Source organism: Phyllopteryx taeniolatus, chromosome 6 (genome assembly GCF_024500385.1).
Source record: "Phyllopteryx taeniolatus isolate TA_2022b chromosome 6, UOR_Ptae_1.2, whole genome shotgun sequence".
Taxonomy (NCBI): Eukaryota; Metazoa; Chordata; class Actinopteri; order Syngnathiformes; family Syngnathidae; genus Phyllopteryx; species Phyllopteryx taeniolatus.
Window position 1 is genome coordinate 16823551 of NC_084507.1, and position 5246 is coordinate 16828796.

Sequence of the window (5246 nt, forward strand, 5' to 3'; positions counted from 1 at the left end):
TACTGTATTGTTATTGTATACTATTATTTGCTGACATAAACTTTACATTGTCTTTTTGTGTTCCAAACCACCTGGTTTAGGGCATTTAATATGGACCCATTGCTTGTGAAGGAAACTTTATTACAGAGCGTTGGTGGCCTAACAGCCCCTGGGCTATAATGAGTCAGATTGAAGGCTTTTGCAGTAAAGCACAGCAACGATGCTGCAAAGACTGAGAGTTGTTGATATGGGACCCCGAGGCAGAAGCAGAAACTGGGAGGAAGTTTGCGTTTCAAAAAGAGCCGCCTGTGTGTGTGTTTACACCATTTTGCGCCAAAAGCTTTATCAACGGCAATTTCCTTACGTGTTGGTACATGCCCGTTTCACTGGGAGGAGGAGGACGAAAACATGAGTTCTCAGGGACAATAAAGGTCATTAAGAAGCTGGGCTCCACCTTGGATTAACACTGGGACACAGATACACTGTTTACTGTACACTTGTTGGAAATAAATGCCTTCAGAAGACACAACTTCACCCAATAAACGAAATATCTTACATGGAAACCAAGTTTATCATGGGAGATATGTTCCAGACCAAATAAGTGAACTATAGAGAACGTTCAAAAATGTATGTAGTTTTACCCTTTCCACAAGCTTTAAACACATTATTTTTTTGAAGCACACTTAAACTAATCAAAGAAACTTTTTAAATTATTCCTAAGCACTTGTTCTCTCGTTTACTTGCACAATTCTCCAAATAAGGGGCACAGTGTGCTTTGCTGCAAGCTATTTGTCACTCCCAGTTCAACTTTCATGTAAAACTGACATATAAAAGAGAATTAAACATTGTACAGTGGAACTTCAACTTAATGGACTAATAGGGCGCAGGGGTTGTCCATTAAATGTGATTGTCCGTTAAATTAAAGCAATTTTTTTAATGACCAAAAAAACACCAAGTACAGTACAAAATGACTGTAAATAGATATAAAAAGCCTTCAAAATGTCTGAAAAATGTTGAAGTTTATCCAATCTTATCTCATTGGTGCATGATTTTGAGCTCCAAGTGCACACTATTTTGTGTCAGTTAAGTCCGAAGTCCGTTAAATTGGAGTCCGTTAAATCGAAGTTCCACTGTCTAATTTAACACCAAAATGTTTAACCATAACATATAATTTAATGTGATGCTATCTTAAAGCTGACATATAATGCAAAACGCCATAGACAGGCTAACAAAAATCTGAATCAGTATCATCTTAATTTGCCAAGTGTGTCAGAAACACACAAGGAATTTGTCTCCGGTAATTAGCATAGATGTTAGCTTTGTTATACAGTAACCCCTCAAACAACTGCCACTTCAACACACACAGAGCAGCAACACAGACTGTACAAACAGATTATTCAACAACACTCACAGCCATATATACTTTCTGCTTTATGGGAACAACAATAATTGGAGAGCATGTACACGATAAATTCTCCCAAAATAGGAGCGCTTAGAAATCCGCGTTATAGCAGGGGTACAAACGATAGGGGCGGAGCCAGGAATTTTTCAGTGGGGTGGCCATGAAATGAAATCGTCAAAATGGGCGCAGGTGTGGATTGGTGGATGCTGATCGAACTTTTTGCCCCCTAAAAACTGCTTTTTTTTGCTCTCTTGAAAAACGATCGTCAATTGGGGGTGGCTGATTGGGGGGGGGGGGGGGGGGGGGGGGGGGGGTACAATGTAGACTGAAATGCACCTATTCATTCAGCAATAGGAAAGAGAAAATACAGCACTTTCTTATAGCACATAGTCTAGAAAACTGTTGCAGTGAGGCTTTTCAAAGCATATGATGCCTTTTAGAGGTAGATTTGCTCATATCCTGGAAAGTAAGACAATACTGGTTAATATTTTTATATATTTTTTTGTCAATGTCTTTCTGTCTCCAAAGTGTTCTGTAAATTGTCTGTTGTCGTACTAGAGCGGCTCCAGCAACCGGAGACAAATTCCTTGTGTGTTTTTTGGGACATACTTGGCAAATAAAGATGATTCTGATTCTGATATGTACATCACATTGTATCATAGCAACCGTTAGACATCATGCAAATATGCCCTCCTAGGGAATTACATCAGAGCAATGAGAGTCAGTGCATTCGATCATTGTTTTTCTACATCGTATGATGTAATCTTATGGGGAAAAGCCAGCATTCTGGATCACCAGGTTTGGGTCGGGGGAAAATTTGTATTTTCACCCGCCTCACATGCACAGTTAGTTGTTGATTGACTTTGGACTGAGAAAAGTCAACGCTAAAACATGCGCCAAAATTAAGTCATTATCATTTTTTTTTGATGATACAGTATCGATACAACAGATATCAGTAATGTTGACGTTCAAATGCTTAATGGCGAGTTTTACTTTAACTTGATATTTCCTTCTTGATGGTACAGTGGGGAAAATTTGTATTTGGTTATGCTGTACCCAAAAGCTTTGTATACGTTTTCCCGATAACAAATGATGGTTAGCACATCTGCCGCACGATTCTGAGGACCCGTGTTCAAATCCGGCCTCGCCTGTGTGGAGTTTGCATGTTCTCCCCGCGCCTGTGTGGGTTTTCTCCGGGTACTCCGGTTTCCCCCCCACATTCCAAAAACATGCCTGGTAGGTTAATTGAAGACTCTAAATTGACCCTAGGTGTGAATGGTTGTTTGTTTAGATGTGCCCTGTGATTGGCTGGCGACCAGTTGGGGGTGTACCTCGCCTTTCCCCCGGAGATAGCTAAGATGTACTCCAGCACGGCAGCAAACCTAGTGAGGTTAAGTGGATCGGAAAACCGATGGATGTTCCACAGAAAAAAAATCACAAATACAATGTTCCCCGCTATAACGCGGTTTATCATTATCACGTTGTTGTTGTTTTTAAGCATTCGTTTTTCGTATCAGTGCAGAAAGTATCAGAAAAGCAGCACGGTATCTGTGCATCCCTAGTTTTTGCGTTACACTGACTTACTGTAATACCCTTACAGACTCCAGTTTATCGAATGACGAGAGAACAGTAAAACATAAACACAATAAAGCACACTCACATGCAGACAGACTCAACTCAACTTTTCTATACATTTTATGCTTTCAATTTTCTCTTTTGTTGTTCAAATATGTTTGTGTTTCAAATGTGTGTCGTAATGAGTTTAAGTGTGTTCTAATAAGTTTCAATGTGTTTAATGCATGTGGGAAGGGTAAAACTGTCTTTAAAAAGTTTTTGTATGGTCTCTATATTGGAGATTTTAACAAAACGAGGGTGGGTCTGGAACGTATCCCTCGTGATTAACGGTTGTTCACTGTCGGTGAAATCATGAATACCGAACCGCAAATATGCAGGGGATGACTATATTCATGAAGACCTCAGTCGCGCTTCCCTGGCCTTCTTCTCTCTGCATGCCATTAACATTTTTCTGCCACATTTTTTGATCAAAAGCAATGACATGTTAAATTCGCAAGCGTTGACGCTGCTTGGCCTTAATAACGTGTCCTGCTTTTTTTTCTTCCCAACTTCCAGCCGAGATAAGGGATGCAATTAAAAAGGGCTTGTGGATGATTAATGCGTCTGTGTCAATATAGAAATGTTAGCTTAGTCACAGAAAGAGCAGAAGCTTGTGTTTTCTCATTCCCCTCTGTGTCTTTTTAGCACTTTGTCCAGCCGGCGCTACATTGTTGGTTGCCAGGGCAACGGCCAGTCCCATTGTAGAAATCATGGCCTCTTTCACTGTTATTTCCTTTTTGTGCACTCTTCTTTCGTTGTGTCTCACTCTCGCTCTATTCCCCATGACCTGTTTCCATATTTTTTTCAGGGACTTTTTAGGGAGAGGTTTGTTTGTCACACTTTATCCCAAAAAACCCTCCCTTCCTTTTCCCAAAGCGTTCCGGCTTTGAGTGAAAAGCAGCAGAGCATAGAAAGCAGGTCTGATCCTGTGTGGAATTCACTGCGAGACCGAGGTCATCGAAACACAAGCTGGCCCCATACGAAGAAAAAGAGCCTGTGATTGCCAGTGGGGGGATGTAACAAAGTGGAAATACTTCATTACTGTACAGTAGATTTTTCAGGACTCCCTACATTTGAAACATACGTCTGTACTTTCTACTCCTTCACTTTGTCAAATCAGGCTTATTTTTTTGATCACGGCAAATGAGGTGGCGGCGCGGTGACCGACTGGTTAGAGCGTCTGCCTCACAGTTGTGAGGACCGGGGTTCAATCCCCGGCCCTGCCTGTGTGGAGTTTTCATGTTCTCCCCGTCCCTGCGTGGGTTTTCTCCGAGCACTCCGGTTTCCTCCCACATCCCAAAAACATGCATCGTAGGTTAATTGACGACTCTAAATTGCCCATAGGTGTGAATGTGAGTGCGAATGGTTGTTTGTTTGTATGTGTCCTGCGATTGGCTGGCAACCAGTACAGGGTGTACCCGGCCTCCTGCCCGATGATAGCTGGGATAGGCTCCAGCACGCCCGCGACCCTAGTGAGAAGAAGCGGCTCAGAAAATGGATGGATACAAATGAGGTGCCGACACAACGTAAAAAAGATGTAAAGTCAACAGCATTTGAGATCTTGATGGATTTATCTTTTGTAAATATTTGATTATATAGGTACATCTCAATAAACTAGAAAATGGTAGAAAAGTCTAGTTTTGAAAGATTGTGAATTTTCTTTTACTGCAAGCCATAATCATCAAAATTATACTATACTAGTCACTGGAAGTTCAATATGGCATGACATGGCAAAAACTCACTGAGGAGCTGGAAAATGATTGTTGCCATCTACAAATACGGCTGTTGTGATATAAGGTGGGGAAACAGCAGCAATGTGGAGGAACACGGAGCATTAACGACGATGATGCAAAAGAATTCCCAATCCATGGCCTTAATTAAGAGAATTGTTTAATTTTGCTAGCTCCAAGATTGATTGGTGCAGAATGTGTTGTGTCTTGTGCCAGCCTAAAAGCCACCAACATCTACATCTACATTTTTTGGCAAACAGGCAAGGTGTATTCCATCAGTTGTTATCATTAGCTAATTTTAGCATTTTTTTTTTTTTTGCTGATTAATTCACAACGTCAGCAAAAATATAGGATTTTTTTTTTTTTTTTGATAGTGTAAATACGGAGCCCCAGACATGACATGTAAAAAAAAAAATACTAGTTCGTGCGCACAAACTACTTCTTACAGTTACAGCGTGCGCACGAAGTCATTGTTCGTGCGCGTGAAGTAGTTACTGCATGCATACGAAGAAGCCGTGGCT